At 42.3% G+C, this 8,859-nt stretch overlaps 1 long non-coding RNA gene across 1 annotated transcript; it reads right to left on the bottom strand.

The window, feature by feature from the left end:
• Positions 1-356: 356 nt before the first annotated feature.
• On the bottom strand, positions 357-4,122 carry LOC117347772. Its single transcript, XR_004536833.1, has 2 exons — positions 3,401-4,122; positions 357-2,281 (listed from the first exon to the last, which is right to left on the bottom strand). It is a non-coding gene; the product is annotated as an uncharacterized LOC117347772 (long non-coding RNA).
• Positions 4,123-8,859: the final 4,737 nt, after the last annotated feature.

Here is an 8,859-nt window from a genome sequence, read left to right as displayed (position 1 = left end):
GGGTACTAACTGCAGGTGGCAGTAGAGCTCACAGTGAAGTACGAGGGTCACAAAAAAATCCAGAGTGGATTCCTTCTGCAGATGGCTCAAGACCATGAGGAGATAACCTGCTTGTCTAGAATGACTTACCTATCTACTGGAAAACATATTATCAAGGTAAGGACATAATATCTCTTTCTGTTTGTAAACCCTGTTTTACACATCAAAATGGTTTTTGTTAACCAGTGCTACCTCATATGCACATAAAAAAGTAGGTGCATGGAAAGTGCATATGATTGTATGCAATCTGCACATGGGTGTTCCAGAAACATTTGCACACATGTACCATTGTATTTTTCTTTTTTTCAAATTCTTTATTCATTTTTCATCTTACATCAAGTACACAATATTACATCATTTGAAACTTTTACACATAATTTGAAATTCATTCAATTATGATTTTACATAAATTTATTCCCTCCCCACCCACTCTTCCCACAAGTAATTTTATTCAAAATATCATGTACATGCACTTATTTTAACCCATTTCAGAGCAAGTATAAAATTGTGTTTGGATATTAGTTTGCTATAAAAGCTGGTTCTGGGAGTCTATTTTATAAAGGAGAATTGTTTTTTTCTATTTCCTTTATAAAATAAGTGCCTTTTTGGACTTCTTGTATTGGTGTTCTATTATAAAATCAAGTCTTTTGGCCTGAATTCTCATTGGGACGCTGAAAGTTAGGCAACGCCTAAATGACATGGTAATTGACTGCATTGTTTAAACCCAATTAAAAAGTAATTGCACAAAAAGGCACCGCTAGGCAGCCTCCGAGACTGGTGCCTAGGTCCCTGGCGGCTAGTGGCACATAGTGACATTGAAGCCCAGAAGTGGACATAGTTAGGGGTAGTGCCGAACTTTAGCATCACTGGTCGCTATTGATGGGACCCTAGGTGCTGGAAATGTAGGCCTGTGAAACCCTGGTCTACATTTCTGGCACCTAGGGTCCTGTCAAGCTGTGATTCTGTAAGCCGCAGTAGTGATTCTCCTGCAGTAAATGCACCGATGCCCATAGGAATTAAATGTGCTTTGGCGCATTTGCTATGGGGAATCACTACCATGGCTTTGTAAGAATACAAAGTGTAGTAAAGATCAGAAGATGCCTGCTAGCAGTAGCATTTTACTGCCCTACTCTGTCTTCCTGAATCTTGACCCAGAATCCTAGAACATGCTCTAGATTCATGCTTTCAGATTATAACAGCTGGGATATACATTTCTGATTGTATAATCCAGAGTTTATCAAATTGTAGCTCAGGATCCCCAGTGAGGTCATAAAACGTGTGTTTGAAGTTGTGAGCTGGGTGGGCTCTCCATAGGTGTATCGTTATTTTGCTCCTTAAGAGTATCATACAATTTTATTTACCGTAGCTATGATCATGGGTACACATCAGTGTAAGCTTTTAAGTAACCACTAAGCTGAGTATGGTCCTTTGGCTTCTTGCCTGGGAGTAGGGATTAACATGGGTTTGCAACAAACATACTGTTTCTATCTATTCTTTGCATTGGCTAATGGTGATAGTATTGTCATATTAAAGTCCATGACATGACAATCTGTGGAAGATGTTGCCTGCCATTTTCCTGACAGTTTAAGGAAGTCTCAAGCAACTTTTTCAGTATTACAGGACTCTCTGCAGTTACATCCAATTTCAGATTTGTGGACACAGATCATATCTGCCTTTTGGTCAGGCTTACAGTTGATGGCTAAGAGTAACATACTGGGTAGCAAAATCACAAACAGCAGTAATAGAACAGACTTGTTTAAGTTTCTGTGGCACTGACTTAAGTATTCATAAAGGCATCAAATAGATTTAAGTTTCTCTAAGTAGCTGAACCAGTTAAACACAAGTTATTTATTAAGTGTATACTGTGATATGCAGAGAAGTTACTTCTCACTCCTTTTCAGAGTTTGTAAACCTCACAAATTGGTTATTTAGAATGTCCTAGGCTGCTTCTGTCTCTTTTCTATATCTCCAAAATATGAGCCAAGTGCTATACCTCTCTGAAAAAAAACAAAGGAACTAATTGTATCACACTGTATCTGCTTGTATGTGCACGTCACAGCAATCAAGGTGAAATAGGGTTTATTTTATATATAAAAATTTTTATTGAATGCATAATTATAGTAATCCTTATAAATGAGCAATAAATTATAAAGTGAAAGTAATGATTACATATCTGCAATTGATTTCCAGTGTTAACAGTTTTAGCTGCAGAATGGATGACTGTCTTGAATGAGGATATTGTCTGTGGATAAAACATACAGACTCTACATCAGAACTCTGAATCACAAAATGAGCAGCCTCTGTACATCAGAGTGGAATCAGCCCAGTCCTCAAGTCATACCAAGCCCCATGAACAATGAATATGAATGAACAAGAATGGCACATCATCTGATAATTGGGATACTGAGTAATGATGCCCATAAGTCCAGAAAAAACCCTATGGCTTTATATGTTGGGTGCATAGAGATTACAGAATAATAGATTGGATCCCCACAATTCCCCAAGTAATGAACATAGCAACCATCTTTATCCTGAATAATCTTATGAATGGTCAGGGGCTACTTATGTACTAATATGGCTACCCCCCTTTTGTCTGCTATTGTAGGCAGAGTAGCTAACTTCTCCCACCCAGTCTCTATGCAATTTGTCATGCTCAAGAGCGGAGAGGTGAGTAGCTTGAAGCTATGCTATATCGATATGTTGCTTAAACCAATTCAAAAATTTTTTTATGTTTTACTGGTGAATGAATACCATCTACATTTAGGGTAGCTAACTTCAAATTAACCATAACTTCTTAGCAAGAAAAGCAACCATTTTGCCCCAGATGAGAATAATGGAATGTCAACTGGCTGATAAAGACCCCTCAGCTAGATCCATCCCCAAACAGCTCAAGCACAGGTTCCCCTCTAGTCCCTCTTCTGCCAAAAAACCCTCCCCCCATACCAGAAACCCCAATACACTCAAACCCCCAATCATACACATCCACACCTAAATCAGACAGCCCCACCCCCTCCCAGAGGCCCCCCTCGGCCCTCCACCATCCCATCACTACCCTGTATCACGTGCACTCAAACCTCCCCACTCCCCCCCATAAGAATAAGAACACTTGTCCCACTCCTCCAAGAGTAAATATTAATGAAAGAAAACACCAATGCAATAAGAGGCAGACCCCTTCAAGGAAACATCCCAAGAGAAAACACAAGAGCACTCCAAACCCAACCAATAAAATCCCCTCCAAATGAACAAGCAGAGTCAGCATCCCCCCCCCCCCCCCGCTTACTGTACATTCAGGCCCTCCACAAATCCCCATTCCTCCCCACCCCCTCCCACCGATATCCAGTGCTGGCGTTGTATAAGCTACCTCAGTGTCGGAGGCTGTTACTGTTTCTCCTTGGGATGCTGGTACAGGCCCTTGTCACTTCGTGACCCGAGTAGTGTCTGGTTACAAGGGGATGCTTTGCCTCTCCTTTTGAATATTCTGAACTGGGGTCACCAGTGTGGCTTCTGGTGTCCTAGGGCCTTGGTACTTGAGAGGGTTTCAGTCAGATGGGTAATTTTCATTGATCGCAAGTCCAGGCACGCTGCCCTGGAACCTTCCGAGGGAAGTAGGTCTGGTTTACGATGAGGCTCATAGGGTTTGTCATTAGCCAAGGATAATTGCCAAACATGTTGGTTGCATTCCACAGGAGGTTATTTGAAACCTGGTGATAGCATTAGCAGGCTACTTTTGCACTCATTCTATTCATGGAGGGACACTGTAGCTGGGATTTACCGCAGCACGGTACTCTTAGACAAGGATTGTTCTTGCTCACGTAGGCTAGAGGGGTTACCCTCTGTATGTTCATAGGATATGTACTCTCTGAGGGTCGTATATCCTTAGCTATGTGCTGCAGGGCAGGTTTTCAGTTCACTTGTTTATTTCCTTCCCTGCGTTTGGACTGTTTTTGTACATCCCACTTATCTGGATTCATCTGCTGACGACACCAAACTATTTAATAGGGCTAGGACTAAAGAGGACTGCAAAGATTTACAAAGGGACCTGAACAAACTAGGGGAGTGGGTGACGAAATGGCAGATGAAGTTCAATGTAGAGAAATGTAAAGTCTTGCATGTAGGAAACAGAAATCCGAGGTACTACACGATGGGAGGGCTGGTAATGGGAGAAAATAGCCTAGAGAAGGACTTGGGGGGTACTGATAGACAAGACAATGAAACTGTCGGCACAGTGTGCAGCGGCCTCTAAGAAGGCAGACAGAATGCTAGGTATTATCAAGAAAGGTATTACAGCCAGAACGAAAGAAGTTATCCTGCCGTTGTATCGGGCGATGGTGCGCCTGCATCTGGAGTACTGCGTCCAATATTGGTACCCCTCGGGAGTACCACAGGGTTCACCACTTTCACATACCCTATTCAAAATTTACATATCATCTCTAGGACACCTACTGCAAAAACTTAACCTGATCTACTACATATATGCAGACGACATCTCCATCATAATCCCAGTGAACAGCATAACAAATGAAACCTCAAAATACATTACTCATATAATGACCGAAATAAAACATTGGACAAGCAACTTCAAACTGAAACTTAACACAGAAAAAACTAAAATCTTCCTTGCAAGCCCAACGGACAAAATTACCAATTCAACGCTACATATAAAAGACCATGATTACCCATTTACCAACACATTAAAAATATTGGGAGTCACATTGGACACACACCTCACAATGACTGAACATACGAATATAGTGGCAAAAAAATGTTTCATGATGTTATGGAGATTAAAGACCATCAAAAAATACTTCGACCCACTATCGTTTAGATCAGTGTTCTTCAACCTTTTTACACCTGTGGACCGGCGGAAATAAAATAATTATTTCGTGGACCGGCAAACTACTAAGACTGAAATTTTTTTTTAAAAACCATCGCCGCCCCGTCCCCGCGAGCCCGGTCCCACAAACCATCTGATCCCATCCGCACAAGCCTCAAATAGTTATGATTTTATATTGTACATATTTTATTAAAGTATAAAAAGAAACAATATTCTATACAATTGTCATTTTATAAATACAAATAATACAGAGCAAGGATCAACAAACCCCCTGTCTCCCCTCCCCTTCACATATATCCCCTCTACTATCAAGAAAACTGAATAAGCCAAATTTCTCTAATCTTTCGCTGTATGGCAGCTCCTCCAACACCTTAACCATCTTAGTCGCTCTTCTCTGGACCCTTTCGAGTAGTAGTACCGTGTCCTCCTTCATGTACGGTGACCAGTGCTGGACGCAGTACTCCAGGTGAGGGCGTACAGCGTCATGATAACCTTCTCTGTCTCTTCAGTCCAGCATCTGCCCCTTCCATTCACTGTCTGTCTTTCCCTGCCATTTCTCTTCCCCCCCCCCCCAATTTGGTCTGGCATACATCATCTTTCTTCTGTTTCCCTCATGGTCTGGCATCTCTGTCCTTCCCTTCCCCCTGTGGTTTTTAGCATCTCTCTCTTCTCATTTCCTCCACTCAGATCTGATATCGTTCTCTGCTCTCTCTTCCCTTTTCTTCTCTGGTCTTCCTTCTCTATTTTCTGCCTCCATCTAAATTAAATTATTTCTTACTATTTAGTCCTGTTTTCCTCTTTTCACTGTGTCTACCCACAGCTTGTCACCCCTTTCACTCACCCCTCCATTATCTTACTAGTTTCTTCCCCCTTTATTTAGCTCCTCCTTCCATCCAGTATGTGTTCTTTCCCCACTTCCAATTCAACATCTGCTCTCCCCTCTCAACTGACATCCATCTGCCTTCTGCTCTCTCTCCCTTCTTCTCACTTCCATCATCTGTCTCCTTCTCTCTCTCATCTCCTCCATTCCATCATCTGCCCCTTCTCTCTCTTCCCCCCCCCAACTTCCATCATCTGCCCCCCTTCCCCTCACCTTTGCGGGTCACTTTCTTTCCCCTGAGGGTGGTTCATGTCAGAGGGGAAGCTTTGGCCGAGCATAACTGCTTGCAAGGAACAGTGGAACTTACTTGATGTCATGCTGGGGCCCGTTGCCGTTTGAAGGAAAAAAAAAAAAAAAGGGACCTCCAAAGGTGAAAGGAAGGGAAACCTCCAGGACAGCTGCTCTTTGCCCTCCTTCAGCAGCCCAAGAGTCTTTAGGCAAGCGGCAGCTCTGTATGCTTTTAACTTCGGCACAGAGCTCTAGCAAAGGCCCCGAGGCTGCCTCATGAAACCGCGCTAAACTACTGCTTAGAGGCAGCTCTGTGCCGAAGTTAAAAGCATACAGAGCTGCCGCTGCTGGTCGGGAGGTGCGAAGACAAGGCAGGAAGCATACGCTGCAGGAGTCCCGGCGAAGGCAGAAGTCCCGGCACAGCGACGGCAACAGGAAGTTGCAAGTCAGCTGACGTCGGCACTTTTCGTTGCGGCGGGGACCCGAGTCCTTCGCGGACCGGCAAGATTTTTTTGCGGACCGGCACCGGTCCGCGGACCGGCGGTTGAAGAACTGTGGTTTAGATTACTAGTGCAATCACTAGTGCTTTCTACCCTGGACTATTGTAATATCGTTTATCTGGGTATACCCAAAAAAACAATAAGGAAGCTTAGAATCATTCAGAACTCAGCTGTCCGCCTGATATACGGATTAAAAAAGAATGACCATGTCACCCCTTACTACAAACTACTACACTGGCTGTCAGTCGAGGCAAGAATATTTTTCAAGTTCTCCTCCATATGCTTCAAGCTAGTTTGGGGACTAGCTCCTATGTATCTACAAACTCACTTCGTATTCTACAACCCAATAAGACAAACCAGAAATAGCTCTTTTTGCATACCCAAGCATAACCAATTGTAAATATAAAACTTTTCAGGACAGAACTTTCATGCACCAAGCTAATAAACAACAACATTGGCTAGACAGTTACATTAATAAAGCCGAACTGACATACAATGCCTTTAGAAAACTCATAAAAACTACCCTATTCGACAAATACATCACCTAAACAGAACCTCACCAAGTACTCTGTTTCTTTTCACAATGCCCTCTGAAATCCTAATTCTTGCTGTTTTTGAACCTCTAAACATACTGTATATTGTAATCTTTTTCCTTTTTTTCAGGAAAACTGCGATTTTTCTTTACAGGTCCGCTCCGAAATTCTTAGCAAACATTATATTTGTAATTTTGATTTCTAACAATCTCTGTACTCATTCTACATATTGTAAATTGCTGAATGTCCAGCTCTCTTGAATGTAAACCGCCTAGAAGTCGCAAGATTGTGGCGGTATAGAAGAATAAAGTTATTATTATTATTATTAAGAAGGATATGGCGATACTCGAGAGGGTTCAGAAAAGAGCAACTAGATTGATAAAAGGTATGTAAAACCTTTCATATGCTGAAAGATTGGAGAAACTGGGGCTCTTTTCCCTGGAAAAGCGGAGGCTTATAGAGACAAGATCATGAAGGGCATAGAGAAAGTGGAGAGGGACAGATTCTACAAGAACGAGAGGGCATTCGAATAAATTAAGAGGAGACAGATTCAGAACCAATGCTAGGAAGTTCTTCCCCCAGAGGGTGGTGGACACTTGGAATGCGCTTCCAGAGGGCGTGGTAGGACAGAGTACGGTTTCAAGACAGGATTAGATGTTTTCCTGAAGGAAAAGGGGATTGAAGGATACAGATAGAGGATTGATATGCAGGTCCTGGACCTGATGGGCTGCCACGTGAGCAGACTGCTGGACATGATGGACCTCTGGTCTGACCCAGCAGAGACACTGCTTATGTTCAAGTTTCAAGTTTATTAGGATTTTATATACCATCAAGGTTATCTAAGCGGTTTTTACAATCAGGTACTTAAGCATTTTCTCTATATGTCCCAGTGGGCTCACAATCTATCTAACGTACCTGGGGCCTTAGCTGATAATTTTCTTTCCTTTAGTCACAGCAGATGAATCCAGAGCTCCACCCTGGTGCGGGGTTGGTCGCTCTCAGAAGTGGTCTGGGCTTGCCTTTAGACTAAAATTGCAGTCTCAAATGTGAGGCATCAATGGTTCCGGTAGTGCATGTGACAGAAGAAGTTCCATAGGTGTTCTATGTTTCATGTGTTTAATGCGGTTGAATGATTTACAGTATGTGATTTACTTTTATATGCTTTTTCAACTGCTTTGAGAAGACTTATACTGATTGGCCAGGAGGAGGTGCATCCAAGATTTACCCGAGGTCAATTCAGTTCTCTCTATCTTCCCCTGCTGGTTGATGGATGTTATCCCACTTGTCTTGATTCATCTGCTGTGACTAAAGGAAAGAAAATTATCAGGTAAGGAAATAATTTTACATTCTTCACACAATGTGCAAATAAACTCTGGAATTTATCGTCAGAGAATGTAGTGAAATCAGTTAGCTGAGCAGGGTTTAAAAAATGTTTGGCTAATGTCCTCAAAGAGAAGTCCATAGGCCATTAATGAGAGGGCTTGGGGAAAGCCACTGCTTATTCCTAGGATGAGCAGCATAAAATCTGTTTTACTATTTGGGATTTAGCGACAGGATAGTGAGCTGGATGGACCTTCGGTTTGTCTCAGTATGGCAATTAAGAAAGTGGGTCAGACCAATGGTCCATCCAGCCCCGTGGCCAAAACCCAAAGAGTAGCAACATTCCATGCTACAGACTATGGACTTTTCCAAACCAGCTACTATCTGTTCTTAATGTTTCAATCTTTTGCACCCAATTAAAGGAATTTGTTAAGGTGCGGGAGGCAGTTCATAGGATTGTTTAGTGTCGGTCTACAGGGAGGGTGTTTAGTCATTTAACTCTCTTCATTTCTTGGACGATAAATG

This window comes from Geotrypetes seraphini, chromosome 13, assembly GCF_902459505.1.
Source record: "Geotrypetes seraphini chromosome 13, aGeoSer1.1, whole genome shotgun sequence".
Classification (NCBI taxonomy): Eukaryota; Metazoa; Chordata; class Amphibia; order Gymnophiona; family Dermophiidae; genus Geotrypetes; species Geotrypetes seraphini.
Note: the sequence above shows the minus strand (reverse complement) of the source record. Positions and strands in the feature narration are given on the sequence as shown.